Source organism: Lycium ferocissimum, chromosome 2 (assembly GCF_029784015.1).
Source record: "Lycium ferocissimum isolate CSIRO_LF1 chromosome 2, AGI_CSIRO_Lferr_CH_V1, whole genome shotgun sequence".
In the NCBI taxonomy this organism is placed as follows: Eukaryota; Viridiplantae; Streptophyta; class Magnoliopsida; order Solanales; family Solanaceae; genus Lycium; species Lycium ferocissimum.
This window is the reverse complement of record NC_081343.1, coordinates 29,827,509-29,853,660: the sequence shown is the minus strand read 5'-3', so window position 1 is coordinate 29,853,660 and position 26,152 is coordinate 29,827,509. Positions and strand designations below refer to the sequence as shown.

At 34.3% G+C, this 26,152-nt stretch overlaps 1 pseudogene; it reads left to right on the top strand.

The window, feature by feature from the left end:
• Nucleotides 1-21,293: 21,293 nt before the first annotated feature.
• LOC132047487 (uncharacterized) lies at nucleotides 21,294-25,732 on the top strand (annotated as a pseudogene).
• The last annotated feature ends 420 nt before the right edge of the window (nucleotides 25,733-26,152 follow it).

Sequence of the window (26,152 nt, the reverse complement as noted above, 5' to 3'; positions counted from 1 at the left end):
TCGACCACCTCCCCCCCCCGACCACCTCCGCCGCCCAGATCGCCTCTGCCCGCCAATCACCTCTATCACCCCTACCACCTCGGGAACACCCTCTGTACAGTACATCCTCATCGACACGATGCCACTCCCGTACTCGTGTTATACCGCGTCGTTAGTAAGATGAACTATCCGTGCTGCATATGCCGCTATACCTGGGTCGGTGGACTCGTAAAGGGAATCTCTGCACGGCGTATCATCGAGTCATCCATAGCCGCATATATTTGCAAATTTTAAGAATTGAATAAATTCATAAAGTAATACATAATAAGACGACGATTGGATAAACTTACCGGCGCCTCGCACGCTCCCGAGAGCGATGCATATCCTCGCCATCGGACGCGGCGTCGAGGGGTTGGCAAGCAAGGAGCGAGTGATATGCATGTACCAAGTCATGTACTCGTCGGACCGGAGTGTCATGTCCGACCGCCATTAGTCGTCATCCTCTCGTTCCACGTCGACTTCCCCGGTGCGTACGCGCCGCCATGCCGCACCGTCGATCGAACGCTCGTCCCTGGTGTAGTGGTAGTGCTCTCAATGTGTAGCCGCGGGTATGTTCTGCACATGCCCAAACTGCCGTAATACATGGTCGGGTGCATGATGTAGGGAAAGTTACATAAATGTACATTCGGTCATCTCATTTTCCAAACATGACCGAAGTATACACCGCCTATACACTTCAATTGTATATATAGTGTATAGGTATGTATATTATATGTGTATGTATTTATATTTTAGTATACTTTATATACTACCTATATAACACATACATATTTTATAAACTAGATGATTGAATGATATTTGATTATAATTTTTCTAGATCCTATTCGTTTTACCACAACTCTTGGTGATGGTCGCAACTCTTAATACAAATATATAATTAAGTAATTTAATACGGTGAAATTTCTAAGAAGATGTGCGTCGGTTGGATGTTGGGACCTTAATACTACTTGGGGGCTAATGAACGAGTGTCATGTCACAAAGTCCAATCAAATTATACGCATAATCTAATGGCAGATTTATACTAACAACAAACAAAATGGGCCATCAGAAATAGGGCCCAATTTGTTGAGGGCCTTTCGTCAACCTGCTTGCAGTCTGATGACAAGACCTCCATTATCAGAAGCATTTTTCCATGTGAACAAAGTGAACGGGCTTTTCTTTTTATTTTTTTCTTTTTGTTTACCACCAAAGATTACGGCGGACGATGACTAATTCTTCGTTGATCAGAGACATTGTGTTTAAAAAATTTGAAAATAAAGTAGCCTTTAATAGGAATAGGTTTACCTTTAAAATAACTTTTTTTTACGTGAATTCGGATTAGTCTAGCCTCAAAGTGAATATTAAATACCGAGAGCAAATAAAATAAAAAAGGAGAAGGGGTTTTTTGCACCAAGATTTACCATCTTCTTTTTGGGTATGGATTGGTTGGATCATTAATAACCACTCACATTTCAACTCAACTTGTTTCTCTAATCTATTTTTGTGAAAGGAATTTCTAATCCATTTGAACAACTCTTTCAAAATACAACTAAATGATGTAATGAGATGGATAAGATCGTTTTACTTTTAACTAGAGTTTTGAATTACAACCCTGGAAACGGAGAGATTCTTGGTAAAATGTGCTTCTTCTTTTAATGATCGTGCGAGTAAATTTCGACTATGGTTAAAACAAAAAACAAATTTAAGTGAGGGTTATTGAAAATTTAAGGTTAAAATGTGTATTAGGGGTAATTAACTATAGTTAACGATAAGACTTTATGTGAAACATGCGTTGTGTATTAATTAAATTGGATTAAACACTGAATGTGGATAAATTTTACGTTCAGGGTATCACCCCTAAATAGAAAAAAATAATAATAGAGAAAAATAAAAAAAGAAAAATAGAATTTGAGTTTGGCTTCCGGGCTTTAGTTGTTGAAGAAGTTTGCAACTTGAAGTGAGTCAAAGAAACAGACTTATCGAAGTCCATAACATGTTGAAGTATACTAATAAGTTTTCGCGTATTATGGCCCAGATTGATGGCTTTTTAAAAAAATTGTTTTTCGTTTTTTGTTTTTTGTTTTAGCCATTATATATATATATATATATATATTATGTCTGTTTATTAAGTATTTTGTGTCTTTTTTATTATATGCTATCCATAAATTGTCTACTAAACATTTTTGTTGTCTGTCTATTACACACTCTGCTAATTTTCTAAATATCATATTTGAAGGTGTAAAAGCTATCAAGTTATGTTTCCCAAACCATATTCTATCTATAACAATATCATCTACTGCAGCTTGCGGGCTTAATTGAAGATTACCTAATACTATATGCATATATATGTCTGGGGGGTGAGGCTTGGATGCCTTTTCCCTTGTCTGCTATCTTTGGAACAGTTGGTCTTATGCTGTCAATAATAAACGTTTTTATCAGCTGACAATAATTTTTAACCTACTTAACTGGTCTGCTAAGTTATTATTCTTCCCTTTAATATGTTCAAAAATCAAATTATAAATTGAGATAGTATCTATAAAATTTAACCATCTTCTTCGACTACTAGTTTTATCATTTGTTTTTTGATGAAATTTAACTATAGTCGCACAATCAGTTATAATTAATATTTCTGGTTTATTTAAAATATATAATCTGAAACTATTTAGTCCATAAATTACGACTAATATTTGTGCATCTATACTACTCATGTTTCCTTTTTCTTTGCTTTTAAAACTGCTCCCCATCCTTCAAAACTACCATCTGTTTCTATGATTAAATAATCTGTTTCAAATGGCATGTTTAAGTCAGGGATATTTTTTATTTTTTCCTTAATTTTTTGTACTAATTTAATATCTTCTGTATTAAAATATTTTTGTCCTGTAGAACCTGTCTTAGAACATAAAGGTTCTGCTATTTTTCCTAAGTCTTTTATAAAATTTCTAGCATAGTTTACTATTCCTAGAAATTTTTGTGATTCTTTAATATTATCTAATTTATCTGACATTTCTAAAGCTTTTTTTTTAGCTATATGGGGTTTAGTTTAATTTTCCCATCTCCTAGTACTACTCCTAAGAAATTTATATAATTTTTATATAATTCGATCTTCTTCTGACTAATTATTATTTCATTTTCTACAAATAGTCTAAATACAGTCTATAAATGTCCTAAATGTTCTTTAATATATTTACTAAATACTAATATGTCATCTATATATACTAGTACAAACCTTTTATATTCTCCAAATATACTATTCATTTTTGTTTGAAAAATTGGTGGAGCAGTTTTTAACCCAAATGACATAACTAGCCATTCAAAATGTCTTTCAGGACAAGTAAATGCCGTCCATTATATACTGTCTTCATGCATTTTTACATGCCAGTATCCCGATTTACAATCAAATTTACTAAATATTTTCTTTCCTTGTAGTTTATTTATTAATTCTGTTTTATCTTGTAGTTTATATCCATCTGTTCTAGTATTATCATTAAGTCTTTTATAATTTATTACCATTCTAGCTTTTCCTCTTATTATTTCACTATGGTTTCTTACCATAGAGGCTACTGATATGTGTTTAGAAGTAGATCTCCTTATTACTCCTAATTCATTAATTCTTTGATCTAAGTCTTAAAATCTTCTACGTCTTGATTTGTAGCTTCTATTGAGGTTGTTTTTATTATATATTCTGGGTTTATTATACCTAACCTACATACAATCTTATTATTTTCCCAATGTTTTAGAGGTTTTCTTCTATTATTTCTATTTCATCTGGTATTTTTTATTATGTTATCTAAATCTCTTTGATTTTTTATTACTCCTATTCTTTCTATGCATGATTTAAAATTATATAATTTTGTTTCTACATCTATCAAGGTATAATCTTTTTCTAATATATCTTCGTCTTCATTATCTTCTAGAACTAAAATTTTTGATTTTGTTTTTTCTTTACAACACGTGTTATTGTCTTTACGGTCTTCACAACACTTATCATCTTTGTTTGCAGGTTTACATGATCCGCGGTCTGGATTTTCTTATGCCTTATTTTAGTTTCAGTTTTAATTGTTTGTACTGGTGTATGAGTAATATTTTTTAAGAAAATTACTCCATCTCTAGTGATCAACAACTACCATTATTATGTAACATAAAACTTAGTCCTATTACAAAGTCTACATTTATATCTCGGTCTCTTACCCATATTTTATTCATCTTGTAACTAGGCTTGTAAAATTCTTAACATGTATTCACGAAGTTGATTTGTGATTTATCAACATAATGTCTATATATATTATGTGTTCCATCCATTTGCTTTCTTTATATTTGGTTTTTCTAGAGTTTTTATTAAATTTAGTGGAACTATTCTTTTATTTATTATACACTTTATACATCCCGAATCTATTAATGCTAGTGTCTCTATTTCATAATCGTCTATTTTAATCCTTGCAAGTATTTTTATTGTGCTTAATTTTTTTTATCTTCATTACATACTAGTGCCTCATAATCTTCTACACTCATTAATTATTCTTGATAGTCATCTGGTATTGACTTGAGAGCTCTAATTGAAGGTGGTTTTGTATCAGGTGGAACTATATCTTTAGCCTTATTTTCTTCATGTTCTTCTATTTGTTTTCCTTTTTCTATTTTCTGTATTCTTTTTTCTAATTTATTTATTCTTGTTTCTAATGTCATTACTCTTAAATTAATCGTTGGATCATTTATCTCTTTATGTTTTTCTTCTTTATTTAACTTTGTATCAAACTCTTTTTCTATGCACATAATACATCCTTTTAAATAACATTTCTTACATTTAACTATTTTATCTCTACTAGGGTACCATTTACATAGAAAACATTGGTTACTACCTAATCTTTGTTTCTTTCAAATTCATGAATACATTCTTCAGAGATATTTACTAACGTGCTTGCTTGGATTGCCTCTAAATCCAATTTTTCTAATTCTATTTCATTTATTAGTTCTTCTTCTTCTTCTTCTTCTTCTTCTTCTTCTTCTTCTTCTTCTTCTTAATTTGATGAGTCTGTTTTAGTTTTTTTTTTTCCTGGGTCTAAACTCACTATAGAATAAATAATGTCATTATCAGACATGTCATCTACATTTGTTAAAGTTTCTTGAAAGTCTTTTATTAATTGTGAATTTCTTGTTTTATTATTTATTCTTTTTGGACACGTATTTGCTAAATGTTCTATACTTCCACAAGTAAAACATTCTAATCTATTTTTGTAATTTCTCTCTATTCTATATTTTCTAACATGTCTATTTCTATCTAAATAAGGTTTTCTAGCTGAAGATTTTCTAAGATAATATTTCTTTTTATTATAACCTCTATTATATTGTGGTCTATACCTTCTATATTTTTTCTTTTTATAATTGTCCGTATCATAACTTTGAGTTGTGTAAACTATATTTTTACAAAAGCTCATTTCATTTTGTTTTAACTATTTCTGTATTTGTATATGTGTACATTTTTCTTGTAGTATTTCCATTATGTGTTGTATTTTCTGTCCCATCGACCATTTTGTATTAGGATGCTGTATTACTCCTTCTCTTTTGCACCGTCTATCTTCTATTTCTCTACCTAAAGCTCCTGGTAATTTGTTAAATAGCTTCTTACCCAATTCCTGATCAAAAGCATTTCCGCTAATAGTACAATAATAAAAATAGTCATTTAAGAATTTCTTAATATGAAACCAACTACCGATACTTAATTGTTCTAGTTTTATCACTGCATTTCTTTGTAATGCTATTAATCCACTATTTGGGTCTTCTCCTGTGATTAAAGCATGTACCTTATTTGTAATATTATGGGGGTTGGGTCCCATGGCTACCAAAGATTGAAATTCTTGTGGGAATTCTGACTTATATGCTTCCCATAATCCTTTTGTTGATTCTCCTAAAAAAGTTTTCATATATTTATACATTGTTTCTGCGTCTGTATCTTGATATGTTTTTAATCTGCTACTACTATTCCGTTCCAAAGATCTATCACTGAGTTCCACATTTGTGGATCGTGGCCTGATATATTAAATATTTTGCCTTATTACCTCCTTCTTGTAACCTAATAGGTTTTTCTGTAGGCATTCTTTTACCTGCTGATTTTATATTTTCTGTTGATATATCTTGACCTATTCTAAAAACTCTGGATGTTTAATAAGGCTTAAAGCGTTTTGGTGTTTGCTTCTTAGAGGATCTTCTAGATTTTATAAATCCTAATAATCTATATTCTAATCCTGATATTATATCTATTCGTTCTTGTAGCCATATATATATATATATATATATATATATATATATATATATATATATATATATATATAATGTAGGACTTATTAAGAGGGAACAAAGTATCTAATTCATGTATAACGGAAAATATAAACCAACAAGAACCTGGCAATGGATAGTCGTTCAATTTGTCGTTATCTTTCTGTCGTGGATTCAAAGACGAATTCAAGATTTGAACTTGATGAGTTTAGTCATTAAAGTCTTAACACTGAAATTATTATACTTTTGAAATTATCGATTTAGAATATAATATTTATCAAATTTCTGGTGCTTTTCACACATATATACATATCCCATATTGAATACTAGACTCGATAGCTAATTATATTCTCCTCTAGGCGACGTGATACTTAATTACGACATTCGTTATTCCTACCAATATAAGCGGCCCCTTAAAAAACAACAGAAATAACAAAATATAAATCATCAATATGAGAAATGAGAAATCATAAAAATTATGTTCTTGATACTAGGAATCTATAAGTAATTTGGTAAGAATGGAAGCATTTTTGACATCCAGTGATGAACTTCCCATATTTTCTTTTTTTTGTTTTTTTTTTGTTTTGGAATGCAGGAAAAATAAGGAAGGAAATCTAATGAGAGAAACAAAAAAAAAAAAAGATCAGTATATTTATTATTAATCCATATTTTACCAATTTCAATCTTATAAAAGCTTAATTAAACCACATGTATTGAGAGTAGCCCAACTAATGCAAAGTAAACAACCCTCCACAGAGAGGTATGCAAGTAACTTCTTCTTTATTTCTTTTCGTAGTCATCTTTATGAATAATTTCATACTAGATACCCCAATATTTTAGACGTTACAATAGTTATTATTGGTTTCATGGTGGTCTAGAGCAGCTATTGTAAAACATATGTAGACAAGGGCATAAGAACACTGGATGACTCCAATCCAATTGAATCGAACGAATATCTCACTCAAATTTACAAATTGGTAGAAACAGTTCGCAAAGACCAAAATTTTGCCTGAGATTCTCTGCAATCCTCCATGTGCTCATGGTTAAAACCTAAAAGTGGTGCAATGTATATCTTCACCTGAGATCAAGTTTATAAAAAGGGGATCAATGAAAGCAATAATTCAACCCAAGTAGATATTTCCTTCTTTTATGACCACAAATCAACATATTTGGGCTGCTGTGAACAAAGTTTTGTTGGAAAGTATTCAGCTATATAAGCGATAAAATGAGTACATATTAAGCAAATTGCTCAAACACAACTAATTGAACAGAAGTTAGGATTGTAGCTTCACCATTATCTGCTTTCCTTCATTAACTTTTAGTTTAATGAAATGCTTTATACTTTTACCTTGTAAAGTTTTACAATTGAGAAACAATCATTGGAACCACGACGGCGTGAATTTCAACAGCAACTGCAAATGCAACATCTATTGTACTATTTCATCTTGGTAATTCATTCCCTTTTTCTCCTTCCAGGATAATAGTCCTGGTCATATTGTACAGACATCACATATTGCGGGTAAGTACAATTATTGATGAACCAAAAATACATTCTTTTGGAAGCATTTTTTCCTGACAACAGTGAAGGGGAAAATCTTGACATTGAAAAATTAACTCATTATTAAAAAGAAAAAAGCAAGTAGAAGTCTTAAACACAAATAAAAAGGCTACCTTTCAGATACAGTATTTGCAATAGCACATCATGAATTAAATACTACAGCACTTCATTAGCTGTAAGTTGCATACCAATAACTTAACTTTTAATATCTAGTGTATGCCCTCTCATCATGTCTATCACTTATTACGAATAGGGCTAAAATTTATCAATTTATAGATCACGAAAAGCATTTACAAAAAAATGATTAAAAAGGAAAGACAATCAACACATACAAAGAAAAGTTCTGAACATAATCCATTAACTTATTACAATTCCACGGAATAGTTGCCATCCTTATTTTCTTTGTCAAATGGAAGGAAGGAAAAACAAAAACAAAAGGGAAAAAAGGACTATTGAAGACGATCCCTTTTAAGCTATAAAAGAAGCCTCACTTCTTTCAGCAGGACATCAAGTTATTATTTAAAATCTTACAAAGGAAGAATTGTAGGGTATGTTCGACCCATCAAGGCACACAACCTCATAAAAGCCACTTGAATGTTGATACGAATCGAATTGGGGAAGAACCAATTCAATCCAAAAACGAGGAATTCAAAGATATGAAGAAAAGGGGATGAGAAAAGAGGATAAAAGCAAGATCCAATTAGGGTGAATTTATGGGCAACCTTGGATATATTAAATCCATCACCACCCAATCTAATTCAATCCTAAAAGAACCTATATTATTTGAAATCAAGGCAAGAGTGATTCAAATGAATCCACAAATGAACAACTCTTCATGAAATCAATGGAATTAGCGGTTCAAAGACTAAAAATGGAATCCACCATTAAAGCTACTAACTAAGCTAAACCCTAGCTAAACGAACTATGATAATCCTATCATCACTCAAATATTCATCATCAAAATCTAAGTAATGAAATGAAAGATTGCTATATATACAAGTTAAGTAAAGAAGACTAATAGGCAATTACAAAGCTACCCTTAATGAAGTAAGGGCCTTGTTTAGCCATTTTCTTGGTTTAGTCTTAATTCAAATTGACCTTGACCCGCCAAACACGCCCTCCTTGCATAGATGGCCCTCTAATCAATCTTCGTGCATGGCGCCTTCTTGCAAGCATAACCTTGTTTACACAAATAGCTAACTCTCGACCTTGTCCAAGTTTGCACGTAGCCAATTTGCGTAAATGTCCTTATTTGCACGTTTGGCCACTTTGCGCATTTGGTCCTCTTTCTAGTAAGCTTCTTCTTCAAGCCTCGCCCAAGTCACCTCCCACACATCATAGGCCTCGTTGTGGGGCTTGTGGCCTTTAAAGGCCTTCAAGGCCATCCTTATCATCCACGCCGCTTGTAGAGCTTGAAGTTCCATATCTTGGCCTTGGATGTAAGTCTTGAAATGAGGTGTGCCAAGTAGGATCATAGCATCCTCCCCTTCTTCAAAAGGATTCGTCCTCGAATACGGACCTAGCAAAACCCAAGGGAAGACACACGAAAACATACTCCTCAAGGATTGAGGGTTAGCACGCAAAGCAATAATCACATATTTATGCCAAGGATGAACAAATTTGTGGTACAACCACACATCTAGGACAATCATGATTAACATTTGCACACATGAGGTATCAAGAAGTTGATTCCTCCAAGGTTCATGACATAAGGATAGAGTAATAAAATCGATGGATTCAAAATACGAAGTATGCAACTCGACATTAGTTCTATTTGACATGTAACACAATGTCCAAACAAGGACACTCTCATTATTCAAACAAGGACTCTTCCAAGATAGTGCTCTCAAATTACACAAGGTGTTACCCGGATCAAATGGGTAGATTACCCACCAAGTATGGTCAAAGACACACTCATTTACCCTATAAGAGTTTCCCTTGACATAAGATGCACCCAAAACATACACATGAGCATCATCAAATGCAAACAAGTAGTAAAGAAAGGTATTACGTAAAACAACTTCCTCTTCTATGTCATCCTTAAATGTAACCTCACTACTAGAATCTAGAACTAGGCCATCCAATAGACTACTATGAAGTTGGACATGAAAGGAAGAATTTTCAAATTCTAGACAAGAATCACCTTCCTTTGTAACACTTTCCTTCCCCACAAATGGAACACAATCCTTCAAAGGAAGATCTCCATCACGAGAAAGAGTGTCATCATTCCATAGTGGGTTACATATCACATTATAGTCTCCAAAAGAAACCAAATGCTCAATATTACCAAACTCCCCACTAGGTTCATCATTACCAATAGTCATGTCAAGATCAAATAACGCATCATCTATAAAGAGAGAAGAATCAATTAACAATGAAGTATCAAAGCATGCAATTTCACTCTCATAAAGACAAAGGTCACTTTCCACAACACTTTCATGCATATGACTAGGTAAATGATCAATTATACCAATGGCATCATCACTAACTTGAGGGTCATTAAGCACATCACAAGGTTTCTCAAATAGTGGATTTTCATAGCAAACAAATTGATCAACACAAGCAACCACACTAGTTCGACGCAAATTGATCTTGCTAGAAGAATCAATTCGGTCATCGCTAGGATTAACTAGTGGGTGTCCTAACATCTCACATGACAATGTACGAACATGCAAACCAAAAGGATCAACACTAGGTGGACACAACTTGAACTCAAAAGAATAGTCAAGATAGTCATCAATAGGATCAACTAGTGTTGGACCATCCATTTCAACTACATTGTCAATTGTCATTATAGCACTAAGATCATCACAAGGCAAAGATTCATTAAGCTCAATTATGGAAAAGCCATCATTCATACTTATTTCAACAACATGGTCATTCACATTACTTAGAGAGTTAAGATTAGCTATTGTACCTTGAAATCTGCATTCATTTCCTTTGCCTTGGGTTTCAACTTTGGAGCTTGTTTGCTCCTCCAGGGAGCTCTCAACTACCTCAAGAACCTTCAAAGGTTGAGGTTCATCATCTGGCTTGCTCCCAAGAATACTTGCACTATCATCAAGATCACTAGAAAAGAAAGGAAAGTTACAAGTACTAGATAGAGTTTGTGACAACTCTCTCACATCACTCCTCACATCCTCTCCTTTTTCCTCTCTAGAGTTGTCACTTTTCGCTCTCTTACTCCTCTCAATCTTTTCTCTCACAATTTGTTGTGTCTTGTGGACTTGTTCTTGCACTCGGAGAAGTAGCTCCATCATTTCCTTGAGGTTTTCTTTTTCCCCTTTTATATTATCTCCTATGCACTTGAAGTCTTCTCTTATCTCCTTGAACCCACCACTTGTGCTTTTTTCTTCTTTGGGTTCATTCCTCGCCTGAGGCCCCTCATTCCTCCTACTTCCTTCACTTATCTCCTCCCCTACCTTCCATAACATAACCACTTTGAGAGCATGGTAACCTCGGATTAGGATAAGAGTAATGATTCATTGTATTTCTTGGAGTAAGATAAGATGTTGGATTTGAGTACCCGTTGTTATACCCTATTTCAACCGGGGTCAAAAAAGTTTATAACATCCGGGTAGTTCCGGGGTTAATTAAAGTTAGGGAGTCGCCACCTAATTATTTACGGTGAATTAGGGCACCTAAAGTTTATTTAAAGTTATTTCGAAAGTTGATTTTATTTTAAAGTCTACGAAACCAAAAAGATTCTAGGTACGGGTTCAAATAACCTAGAGGGAAGGTATTAGGCATCCTCTAGATTCCATTAATAATGGTTAACCGACCGAACTCGAATTTAACTAGGCTAAGTGTAAATATAATATTTTTTAAATGTTTGAAAAATAATTTATAAATGTTGCTAAGGTCTTAAATAAAAATACAGTAATGTTATTCAAATATAAGATTTGTAAAAAAAAATAAGATAACTTGCCTATGAATAATAACCTTTTAAAAGATGATTTGACAAATGTGGTCTTTAGATAAAATGATATTATATGAATATGATGGTGTAGAAATGCCTAGACTTATATTCTTAAATATGATGAAAAGGCCATAAGTTTCTTTCTATTTTTTTTATCGCTCTTTATTTAGCCAATTTCAGCTAAAGATATGTATAATTGGATAAATCTTGAAAATGTTTATAAAATATAATCGGATTCCGATTTTGTGTGTTAGTGACGTTTTGAGATTCCTAAGATGGTAAGAATATAAATGATTCCTTTAACCCAAATATATGTAGGCATACTATTTGAAAATCAATTACTCAAATAAATATTATAGATACTATAAATAGTTTAGAAAATAGAAGTGAATGTAACTTATGGAATTAACTACCCATTATTAAGCTAAAACCCTTAATGTCACAAAGGTTTATCTAAATTAACAAACAAAAGAATGTTAGTCATACAATACATATTAATGCACACAAAAAATAAAAGAGATGGAGGAGTGGATATAATGGAAGTGGGCTCAGCCCACTTTCTTGGACTGCTGCGATCTGTTGATTGTTGGGCTTCGGCCCAGATTTTTGCCTTCTTATGTGGCTGCGGACAGGACTGATATGGAAGAGGTCATGTTGGGCTTTTGGCCCAACGCCAAAATGCGGGAGAAGACAAGTCCGAGGAACTCGTATACGATAGTCATGCAAAAAAAAAATGAAAGAAAAAGAGTAATATGCAGTCAATAAATAAGGTTAAACATATAAAATGTAAGTTCGAGACAAACCAATAGATTGTGTATACATTGTGTATGTCTAGGTATATCTCGTGTATACATACATATATTTCGTAAACAAAATAGCATATGGTGCACACGTATGCATTATTGGACCCTATGTGTTATTTACCTGTTTAATCCTATATACAATATACCTAAGATGCACACACCGCGATGTGTATATCAGATGTATATCGAATGTATATTCGGTTTTAGACAGGATCTAAATCCTGGAAACTCAGTCTAAGTATCCAAACTACGGTAGGCATCTTTCAAATTCATTTGGCATAGATATCTATTATAACTCCGAATTGATCTAGCCTGGAAATTTATTTCTAACTTCAGATAATTTCTCGGTTTTATGTCTAAAAGGTAAGCGACTGAAGAACACTGAACAGAATAAGAGACAAGAAACAGCGTATTACATCTTAGTGCTCCTCAACATATCATATACAGTTAAAAAAAAAAAACCAGAGGGGGGCTTTATACTCAGCAAAAACAATCAACTATCTATCCTAAAGGGTTTATATTAGGCATATTATGCATTAGATAATTATGAAGAATAAAATCAGACCAGAACCAAAAGAAGCAGCGCAATAGGAGGTGTATACAACAGTCAAGGTTACTAGTTTAGACATCAAGAAACAGGATACCATATATTAACAGCAAGATTCGTTTTCACATAAATAGGAAAAGGACAAACTAGTTCCCTAATTCCAATCAGCTTTGGCTAATCTATACCAAGTAAAAAAAAACCGACTTGAGAATAGGGTCATGCGTGAAAACAACTTAAGAAAAATATAAGGCTTCGGAACAGAAAATGCGTTTTGTCCTTCAAACCTCAAGAACTTCAAATAAGCAGAATTTTAGAGGAGAGAACCCCTGTTCTGTACTCCAAACAGATGTGACAAAACTATGAATTCTATTGCTATATGCCACAGCTCTTAAATTAGCATTTAGTGTTATATCCCGCATTTTGCACGTCGGAATATTTTAAGTTAGTTGCGACAAGTTAAAGACAAGGCTATTTTTCGACTTTGTTTTAAGGCACGAGTTGCTTATGGTTTCATTGGATGGAGATATTAACGGAAATGTGGGGTTAAAAGTGAAATTATAGAAACTAATATTTCATGAAATATGGGGCCAAAAGTGAAGTTTTGGAAACTTGGAATTTCATGGAAAAAACAGCATATGGTCGTGTGGCACATGTGGGCCATGGGCCACATGTGCTAATTATATATGGAGGCATAAGATGACTAATTAAGTCATCTTCATCATCTACCACTCTAGAAAATTCAAGACAACTTGGAGAGAAACAAGAGCAAGGGCCATTCGGCCATGCCTAAACCATGAGAGAGCAAGGAAATATTGGTCTAGAAAAATTCTTTTCTTCTAGCTTTCTTACTAAATGGAAGGTCCTTATTAACATGGGATCATTGTTGGAACAAGCAAAGTGTTCAATCTTGCAAACCATCACCTAGCCGTGTGAAGAAGAGAGTGAAGAAGGTAAGGTTCAATCTTTATTTTCATATGTTATGCATGGTTTGTGGATGTTGTGGAGTGTGTAAATGAATGGAATTCATGAAATTGTGGTGTTGTTGCATAGCCTTGCATGTGTGGGGTGTGGCTGTGTGTGTGTGGTATTGTGTAGGAATGAAGGACTACTTTTATTTAGTGTAATTTGGTTGTTGTGTTGTGGACTTTATGTTGGGAAATGAAGGCTTAATAGTTCAAGATTGAAGTTGTAGTTGTGTGGGCCATTTGGAAGCTATTGTGATTTTAATATGCTTTCTTGAATTTATGGAAGATAATGTTGTCAATGTGTGAATTGTTGGTATAGTTGATGAATTTGAAAGGAAGAAATGTGTTGTTGATTGTTTCCTTGAACTTAGAGGATTTCGGGTGAAGTAGTATGTTGGTTGGATTACTTTGAATAATGTGCAGATTGTTCGAAACATTTTTGAATTTTGTTTGAATGGTTTCGGATTAATATCTGAATATGTGAGCATTGATGTTAGTTTGAATATATGTGGTTGAATTGAACATAATTGGAATGTTGTCGAAATATGTGGAGGAGAGTTATTAGCGCTATAATGCGTTTTGAATTGATTATTAATGTTGTTAGAATGGTTGTTGGCATTGTTGTTAAAGATTTAGCCGATTTAAATTCTCGGGGATGTTGAATTTATAGGGGAAATGCTGCCCAAATTTCTGTAGAAAAAGTAATGGCTTAGAATTGGATTCTTCGATGCCTTCAATTAATATTCGATATCTATTGACGTTGTGTAGACCGTGGAGAGTCGAGACTTGAGTTGGATTAGCTTAGGAAGCGATCGAGGTATGTAAAGCTCAACCTTTCTTTCTTTTGGCATGTCTTAGTTGAAAGTAAGTTATGACACGAATCTCGAGGTAACTCTATTCCGGTGATCCGAGCATGTTTATGATTCTTATTGGTTTCTTGATATTCGTATTCTTAATGTGGTCTAATCATGGTCCTTATGTCATTTGTACAATTAAATTTCGAAAGTTGCATAAAGGTTTTGTTTTCAAAAGAGTTTTGTTCCTAAACGATTTCGAAACTACGAACGTCCGTAACTTTCACAGAAAGGCTCGGATCGCTTCGTTATGGTCGTAGAAAGTCCTAAAATGTATAATGTCCGTATCTTTCCGAGGCGGACTCGAATTGGCTTGACGTATGACTGTGATACCTATGGTTCTCTAATATGTTTATGATGTTTGTTATGTTTCCGAGTAACGTCCGGAAGATTTTTGATGTAACTTTTGTCCCGATTTCCAAATGACGGATCGTTTGTACTATTTCATTGAGTCTCTGGAAATGATTTATGCGCATGGTTTCTCACTACTCTGCTCGTGCATGCCTCAATGCATCTTTCACCGAGTTCCGGGTCGGGTACGTATTCGTGCACATTCCACTGCATTGTTCACCGAGTCCCTCACTAGAGGGCCGGGTACGCTATATATATATATATATATATATATATATACATATGATGATATGATGATGTGATGAGATAGGGATGGCGGCCGGGATGGCATACCGAGTCCCCTTGCTAGCGGGGCGGGACACGCTATTCACCGAGTCCCTCACTATAGGGCCGGGCACGTGTATATATATATATATATATATGTATATATGCATGCATACATGATTATGATATGATTTCACTCACCGAGTCCCTCCCAGTAGGGCCGGGTACGGTATATATGTACGATGATATGATGACATGATTATGATATGATTTTACTTACCGATATATGTATATGCATGATAAATGTTTTAAAAGGCAAGCTTTATGCTTTTTCTGGTCGTTGCACTTGTTCCGGTAATTCCTACTTCGATCATGACCCTGTTTTACGTATTCCATGCTTTACATACTCGGTACATATTCATCCGACCCCTTTCTTCGGGGTCGCGTTTATGCGCGCGGTACACCCAGATGAGCTAAAGATATTAGTAGAAGATGTTCCAGCGGGATTGGCGAGCTCCATTCTCTCCGGAGTGCTGCCGAGTCAGAGTATTATGTTGTGGTAACATGTTCTGTGTTAGAGACTTTGCAGACAGTGTCATGTGTACAGTATGTTGGTTGTATAAGTGGCTCCAAAAGCGGGTGTATCGTTATGTATTATGTTACAGTTTCTTATGATTATAGATTTTATTTAAGTTCAGGAAGATCGAAAGCATGTTTTGTAAAAGTCTTTATTATGTTTCCATTGTACGATTTAAGGGCCCAGCTCAGCATAAGCATGGATGTCACGAGAGTCAGCGGGTTCGCTCGGCCCTAGGTAAGGGTCGGGTGCCCATCACACCCTATCGGATTAAGGGTGTGACATTTAGAAACAGCCTTAAACTGAACATCCCTTTTTAATGACTTCAGTTCTATATAGACAGCAGACGGGACCAGTTAACTCGACACCCATTCACACAAACAGCAGCACTCAACAGGAATATTCATATTTTTTGCAAAGGGACATCTTTAACAAACATAGAGAGGGGACACCAGATTCGAGTACAAAGGACTAGTTCGTTACATCATTTTTTTTTATAATTCATACATATGCTCCACATTCCAAGTTAATAAACTTCACGTCTAAACTCGTAAACAAGTTTATCACACTAACACATAATCAAACCTAAGCATCTTTTCCCAAACACTCACGATGCACATCCTAACGACGTCAGACCCAATCTAGAGGTTCAGATTTTGTTTTGAACTAATATGCAGGGTCGTGTCTCAGTTTAACATATCGTGTAACATTACCAGTTAACATAATCATCCACGTATGAACTCATATGAACACGCAAACACCAGTAAGCTGACATTGAGCCAAACCAGATTAAGACATAAATGCGTAGAACTATTAATTACTAAACTGGAGACTAAACTAATATATGAATATGCAAGTACTACCGACTATTAAACTGCAATCAACTAGACGCAAATATATGCGAATTCTAACAAGCGACTAACTAAGACTAGATTAACTAACCACAGAACGCACATAAACGAACTAAACCGACTGAGCGACATACATGTATGAATGCGTAGACGCTTACCAAATTACCAAAACTGAAATTAAATTGGTTAAGGAAGGATTGTTTACCTTCCTCGAGTGCAGCGAACTGGGTTCGATTCTCGGATCTACGATTGAATTCGAAGTAGCGACAGTGTAACAAATGTTTTAGCGTTTCGAAGAATACCCGACAGTATAGGTATTGAGGAAAGTATTGGTTTTTTTTTAGAGGAGTCCAACGGCTAAAAGAACCCGTATAAGAAAATATTCAAGAACAGGCTAAAAATACTCTGTCGGATGGTATGAAATTTTAGAGTAAGCTACTGATCCCAAAAAAAAAAATCCCCTAAATTTGAATGTTTAGCGATGTATTTATAAGTGTAAAAACTAAAGTCTAGGGTTTCAATAGCCGTTTGAAAACCCGAATCAAATCTTTAAAGTTGATCTCCTTTTCAGAAATTTCAGAAGTATTTTTGGCTCTTTACGTTGACCACATCGTTGAAGATGAGCGAGGGAGGTATTGCACGAAAATGTGGTAAACAAAAGTCTGTGATGGTGAAAAGGGGTTTGTTTCTTTGCTGGAAATGGAGAGGGAAGTGAGGAAGACGACAGAGAGAGGAGAGAGAGCGTAGGGAGAGAGAGAGAGACGAAAAAGAGGAGAAGGGCTGCGGCTGAAGAGGAGAAAGAGAAAGAGATTAGGGAAAAAAAAGAATTATGGGCTGGCCGGGTGTGGGTAGGCATAGCTAATGGGCTAGTCGTTTTTTTTTTTTTTTTTTTTTTTGAATAGGAGGGGAAATGGGCTACGAACCCCCGGACTTGTGCTCCCGGCGAGGTGGGTAGGCATAGCTTGGCTAAAAAAAAATGCTGATCTTTCTCCCTTATTTTAATTATTCCTAGGCTTCTAATTTAACAACTAATACAATATATACTATGTGAAATTAATATGTGGAGAATAAAGACTTGATAAAGTATAATTAGTTTAACGAGCACAAAATCCGGAAATAAAATGACGACGAACCGTTTTGAAAAATGCTAGTAACGTTGATAGTCAAATAGTGAAAATAAAGTGTTTAGCTCATCGATTTAGAAGCCCGAGGGAATAAATTAGAATAAAGGAGGGACGAAATTGGGTGTCAACACCCGCCATAATAATTTCCATGGCCAAAATGATGGCCACCTCCCCTCAACACTTCTCTTCTCCTACCCTCCATATCATAACCATATTGGGAATTTGGTGCCTCCGAATTAGGGTAAGAATTATATGCCCTTGTGTTTCTTGAAGGAGGACATAAATACTCTTTTCTCCTTCTAGGCGAACTCCTACTCGGCCCAATCCACACACTTATCACATTTTGCTTTGAATATGAAGTATTACAAGGCGATGTGTGTGAACATTTACTAGAAGTCCCCTCATAAGAATTATATGCAATCGCATTATCTTCACAAACATATTCACCATGAAGTGCATAGCCACTAGGCTCATCATCACCACATTCTTCCCATTCTTGCAAATTCTCACCGAGTGGTTCATATCGAAAGTGTGAGGAAGGAGCATACCTCAATTCGCCTCCATGTCCATGGCGTGTAGGATGAGACTCTTCATGCTCGTATCCACCATAGGACTCGTCATCATACCCATCTACTCCTTCTTCTTCATTAGCCTCATGAGGTGTTGCCTCACAATTGCCCTCGAAGTAGTATTCTTCACCCTCATACGAGTTATGATCATATCGAATATATTCCTCATACAGCTCATAAGCACCATTACTATCATATTCATTGTAAGAATAGTGATGCTCATATCCCATGTCATCTCCCTCATAGCCCCCATATCCATCATAGTCATACCCTCCATTGCTAGAGGCATAACCTTCAAAATCATCTCCACAAGATTCTGAGGCTACGGAAGACATCCTTATCTCTCCTTCTCCTTATGTCTCCTTTTTGTGTACCTACAAAACGAGCAAACAAGATTAGTAGCAAAAGCTCCTCACATCACTCGTATTTGCACTCAAACTTACCTCTCAACCTAAGCTTCTTCCAAAGTTGGTCAAGAACCCTTTTAATCCAAATCAATTCACAAGATTGCTAAACTTTGTGGAGGAATAGATTCTTGTTAATCGAAAGACGGACGACTCGATAAAGCAAAAGGACTTGAGCCAAAGAAGCTTGACGATATTAAAACGAGAAAGGCTTGAAAAGAATTGGCACGAAATGAATTCGGACTCAAGAACTAGTTAACAACTAAGTAAGGATCAATTACTAGTTGTTAATTAGTTAGAAGAATCAAAGAAATGAAGTTAGGAAAGGAACAAACTGTTTTGGACACTTAGAAAAATTTTCAATTTTTTTTTATCAGGTATTGGGACTACGACGCAGGCCCGACGCGCAAAATTTCGTCTCTGAAAATAATTTTTTTTTTTTTGGGAAAAATCAGAAAATTAGACTAAGTATTTCTGATTTTTCTTTTCCTTGTTTTTTTTTTATACCTACTTGGGCCCACAAACACCTTTTCACAACTTTGGATGAATCTCTTTGGGTCAAACTCCTCTTTTAGTCTTCTTCTTCACTTTGAAGATATGAAGATGCTCAAGAACATGAAGAACACCCAAAATCCAATTCACCTCCAAACCAACTTATTTTTCCACCAAATTTCAGATCTAGACTCCCTTTCACCTAGAGAACAAAGCCCAACTAAGACCCATTTGGAGTTCTTCAAAAAGCTTGAAGGTCTTCAATGGTGATTTTCCAAAACACCTCCAAATGCCTCCAAACTTTGTATCCTACTAGATTTGATGCCAATACGTTCAAATCTAGCATCAATAACACTCAATTCCAACTCAAAATCGAAGAACACCCGTTTTTCCCAAGTTCTTCAAGAGCTTCAAAACCCTAACAATGGTGAAATGCTCCAATCTTCACCAAACCAATTCAAACTTCGGATTTAGAGATTATAGTTGGCAACAAACACAGATTCAACCTCAAATCCAACAAACAAACAACATAAAATCAATTTTCGATTTTTTTTTGAATTTTCATTTTTTACTTCAATCCTTCATCCAGATGATGACGAAGGAAAATCATTGCCTTCGCTTTGTCCTGACTCGATGTTGTATTATCCTGAGTAATAGTGGCACCAAGACCTTTGGCATCTAGGTGAATTTCGGCATCGAGTACCCATGATAAGTAATTCTTTCCAGAGATATCAAGTGCCACAAACTCAAGCTTCGACAAGTTCGACATGATGATCAAAACTATCATAAAAATATTAAAGTTAAAAATAATAAAATAACGTAATTTCAAAACAGGATCTCTATTTCCACAACAAAAAAAATAACAGTACATTTTTCACAAAAAAGGAGTACTTTTTTTTTCACAGAATAATAAATCTTTTCATCACTGGAAGAATAAGATTAAAGGAACTAATTGAAACAGCTACTAACGATTAGACAACCATCACTCAAGGATCAATTAAGACAATACTGTAAAACCATTATAAAAATTTCACAACCTATACTCCTGGATCAAAATTGTTGTTACAAACATTAACATACCTTCTCTGAGTAGGATAAATGACATGTCGTTTCTAAACTTGTAAAGTTTTAAAGGAACTAGTGAATTATAAAGCACTTACAGAATTCTTACCAAAGAAAGAATGAAAAATTAATTATTTACCATATGTTAAGAAATTCAAATGTTTGTGATAGCTACAGTCCATCCATAAAAAATTAAAGAGTTTAAACATCAACCCAATTTTAGATAAGGAAAGCCGATTCCACATACAATAAAAAAAAAACAACGACGACGAATAGTAATTCACCTTGAACAAAGTTAAATTATCAAAGCTTTCTGTTACCATGTTAGCATATTGATATTATGAAGGAAAATCACAGTAAACATACCTCACAGTCGAAGAGATTAATATATTACTCGGAGTTTGAAGATTAGAGCTTCGTGCTGATAACGTGTTGTAAAACAAGCTCAAAGTAACAATATAAAATATTAGAACAAGAGAAACAATATAGAATAAAACAATATAAAGATGACTTCTTCTTTTCTTTCAAGTGTTTAGTACATCACATATCATACTTCTATTTATACTACTCCATAGAGAAGGGATTACAAGATTGTCTTGAATATGGCATTAACCCCTTGAGAAGCTGGGAAGAATATGCGGTTGTGAGAGATGAATGAGGGAGTAATGGAGGTGTGGTATAACTACACATAATGGTGAATTAAGTCCTAGAAGTTATGGACATCCACATTATTATATTTACAACAGTATTAATTATTATGATTTATAAAACTTTTTATGTAGTGGAAAACGTCAATGGCCCTGTTTTTGTGTATCCTAACTGGGGCCCTATTTTTTTCCATCTAGAGTAGAGAATTATACTGTATATATAGTAGATATTGAATTCTTAACTTTCTGGTCTATTTACTTCTTTATAATTTGAATCATTTTAGTGAAAATTCTACAAATTTTGGCAATTTTCGAAAGTGGAACTTAATAAATCATTTTCTGATTCTAAGGCGAATCAAGGAGTTGCAAGTTGGCCTTATAAATTTCCACTTTCAAAAGACTACGTCAATTCTAATCAAAGAGGAATAGTTACAGGCCAATTATTTGTCAATGATGGGTATATTCTACTTCTGTATTCTTTCTTTAATATATATATATATATATATATGTATAGTGGGCGATTTTAGGTGCTAAAATTGGGGCACGTATATAAAATTAGGTATTTTATATATATATTTTCTAAAATATATTATTATGGAACCCATGCAACAAAAAAGTTAAATGATGCATTTGGTTGAAGGTTGAGTTATTTACCTAGACTAGATGTCTAGGGATCACGTTCCACTTAATACATAGTCTAAGGATCAAGTTCCACTTAATACATTTTTTTCTTCTTTTTTTTAGTGGTGAACCCGTATTCCAGAAATCCTATATTCGCCTGTGTATACACACACATGTGTATGTCTATATATATATATATATATATAATGGATGATTAGAGCTAGTAGTTGAATTGAGTAAAGTATAAAGGACTTTTATGGTCGATCTTCGTTGATTTGGAATTGAGACAGGTTGATTGATTGGCTGACAACTAATTTTTATTGGCAATATACATCAAAACCCCCGAACTATACAAAAGTCGATATCACACCTAAACTATACGAACGACCATTACACACCTAATATATGAAAAAGTGATATTTTTACTGCGAGAGTTGTATGACCGTTGCACTAGGGGAGAGGTACACACTCTCTCCACGTCAATGCCACATCAGTCCACGTCAGTGCCACATCAGTCCACGTCAGTGCCACGTCAATTTTTAATTTTAATTTTAATTTTATATTTTTTTCCTTCCCCCTCCTCCCCCACCCTCCCTTTCTTCTTCATCCCTACTCCCTTTCTTATTGCATAACCACAACAATTCAGATAATGTTGAGTGGCAGTAATCTTCTGAATAAAAGCTGTTCTTATTTTATGTATCAAATGTTGAGTGGCATTATTTTTAGTTTTCCTTCTTTGTGGTTCAACTCAATCAACTCGCGGGGTTATCCAGAATATTTCTTAAAACACCTTAGATCTTGTTGAGTGGAACTTATCTTCTGAATAAAAGCAGTTCTTTTTTTGTGTTTCAAATGTTGAGAGTGATCTGTTTGTATGCATTGTTCTTTCTGGTGCAACTACAACCACCACTGCACCAACCCCCAAATGTTCACCGCTACCATCGCCAATTAACCCCGACCAACAAACCACCATCTCCTTCCGCCCAAAATGACCATCTCCACACTGAACCACCGCTTTAAGCCATCCCGTCACCACCCATCTTCTTCGATATTCGAACATACCCTTCATCTCTCCACCTTAACCACCAAAAACCCCAACACTACATCCGTCACCCGTTTCCATTTGTCAACCTTTGGAAAATTCACAAAAAACCACCTATCTGGGAAAACCCTCACAAATTATAAAATATATATATATATAACTAGCTTGGAATTTAGTTGCTTTTGTCGTTGAAAAGAGACACATATTTGGTAGGACGGAGAGATTTAATTCAAGTAAATTTACATGGAATGAGTGAATGTGAATTGCAAATGGGTGGTGGTGGGTGTGGGGATTTTTCCGGTGGGGGGTGGTGGTAGGGGGTGGGTTTAAGATGATGATAGGGGGTTGTGAGGGGTGGGGATGAAGAAATTGCACGGACGGCCCTTCGGGCGGGCGGATAAGAAATTGCACGGACGGCCCTTCAATGGGCAACAATGAAGAATTGCATGAGCTGCCCTTTGGGGTTGGTGGGAAGGTGGAGGAGAAGGGGGTGGGTGGGGAAAATGAGGGGGTGTGGTGGGGGTTTTAAAAAATTGAATTTCACAATTAAAAAATAGGAAAAATAAATAATATATAATTAAAACGCGCCTTTTTTTTTTTTTTTAAATATTGTCGGCTCTCGGGAAGTAAAAAATATGACTTTTTCATATATTAGGTGTGTAATAGGTCGTTCGTATAGTTTAGGTGTGATATCGACTTTTCGGGTATAGTTCGGGGGGGTTTTGATGTATATTGCCAATTTTTATTTTTAAAGGTTGAAAAAAGAATGTACCGGCATCTAATGCATAAATAGGATTAGCGCCACCCGGAGCTGCTAGATCCTGGCAAAGAGAAAACAAAATAATCTGCAAAGAGATTTGTATATTTTAAAAAAAAAAAAAAAAAATTGTTTTGACAAAACTCATAAAAGCTTCTCTCTTTTTTTAATTTTTTTTTTTCAGGGTTACCAATTTTGGACTAAAACAGATCCTCATGGAAACTTCATCATAAAAAATGTCATATATGGTACATATAACTTGTAAGAAACAGTCCCCGGATTTATTGCAGATTACAAATACGCGTCAAATATAAAAGTTACTCCAGGTTTTATATTCTAACTTACTACTATTTGCTATTTTTTCCTAATTCTAACCAATAGTTTTTGTATTTGATTTGTACCAAAATACAGGTTCTAATATTAAATTAGGGGCTTTAGTTTATAAAACTCCAAGAAAAGGGGCCACACTTTGGGAAATTGGTGTGCCAGATCGCACTGCTGCTAAATTTTTTATTCCAAATCCACCTCGTCAATATAAAGTTCACAAATACCAAAGGGACATTGAATCAAGTAAGTTCCACAAATTTAATTGGGGCTAATATTACTTAATTATGGTCCACTATAGTAATAAAATCATTAAAATATTGTTTTTATCATATTAAGGTTATTTAACTTTACCAACTATAATAATAAAGTCAGAGAAACTTTGCCTAATATAATAGTGACGTCATAAACTATTTTTCATGCTATAGTAATATTGTGTGCATCTTTTTGTTAATGTAGCGTTATGGTTCAAATTGTAACTCATTTACTCCATTTTATCGTTGTAGATTTAGACAGTATGGTTTATGGGAGCAATATGGCGTTTTATATCCTAAAAAGGATCTTGTCTACAATATTGCGACTAGAAAGTATTCAAAAGATTGGTTTTTTGCACATGTTACAAGGTATGTTATTATAACTTCATATATGTACGTCTAAGGGGGGGAATGTAGTTAAGGACTCACAAATTTATTCAAATTAACTATGTTTGGCTCGGACTTTGTATATGTGTTAAAAGATCCACAAAGTCCAAATATTAGAATTTGAACCAATAAATCAAATGGATCGTGGTAGAATTTTGAATTCAAAGCCATAAAGAGAATAGAAACTCAATACCACTATTCTTGAACACTTGGAGCTAGACCTTCTTTTCTCACTATTATGAATATGCAAATAATAATCAAAATCGAATTCGATTGTTAACTGCCCTTAGAAAATAGGATTGACTATAATGTACAAATCCTGAATCCTCCTCGGTATATATATGGATAATTATTATATATTTCTACATCTTCCTTTCTTTTTTTACCCTGATCATCAATGTATATCAGATTTTAATAACAATGTAAAAATGCTGTTTTTTTTCTTTTGCACGAATATAGGAAAAAAACAAATATGAAGCTACCACATGGAGTATTATATTTAACCTTGGAAACGTTAACAGGGCCTCACATTACACTCTCCAATTGGCTATTGCAGGAGCTCATCAAGCTAACCTGCGTGTAAATATAAATTACTACTTGACTTATTATTTCAACTACACACACATAATTCTTTCTTCCTTTTTTTTTTTTTTTTTTTATCTCACCAAAAAAATGTTCACATTCTTGTTTTTGTCGACCGATAAATGACATAAATGTTTTTTTTTTCTTAAGGTTCATGCCAACAATCCAAATCCACGAGCAGTACCCCTTTTTTCAACAGGATATATAGGGGACAGTAATGCAATTGCAAGACATGGAATTCATGGATTATATTGGCTCTTCAGCATCGGAGTACCAGGCAATTTGCTTGTCAAAGGAACAAACACAATTTTTCTTACTCAAAATTTGGCTACCTCTCCATTTAATTGTATCTTGTATGATTATCTCGTTTAGAAGGACCTCATTGGTAATAAAACGATCATTCTATAGTCGTTCAATTTCTAGTTTTGGTTTACGCATTGTTTTTAGAGGTGAAAAGAGCAAAAAACATCAAGGCATGTGGAGTTTGAAGTGAAAAGCAAGTTGTGCTTTTTTTTTGTTTTATTATTTTGAAATGTGAGGAGAACATTAATAAATTATGAGGTTTTGAGTAAATTATGTTTTCTTTAGAAGCGTACAATTACTTGAAATAGAAAAAACAAATTTATACGAACTAGTATAATTATTAATTTTAGCCTGATATACAATAGTGCCGATAAAACCAACATTCTTATAACTCAACTCCTTATAGTAATCAGAAAATATAACTTTACTAAGATCTGTTGGGATTTGTTTAAATATAATTATTATTATTTTAAATTTAAAAATTAAGTGAAAGGATGTGTGTTTTATTAAAGGGTGTGTTGGTTATTAAATATTTTCTATTTAAACCAATTCAACGTTACTTTGTAGAAATAAGTAACTTTTCTTCTTTTCAAACCTTCTACAAATA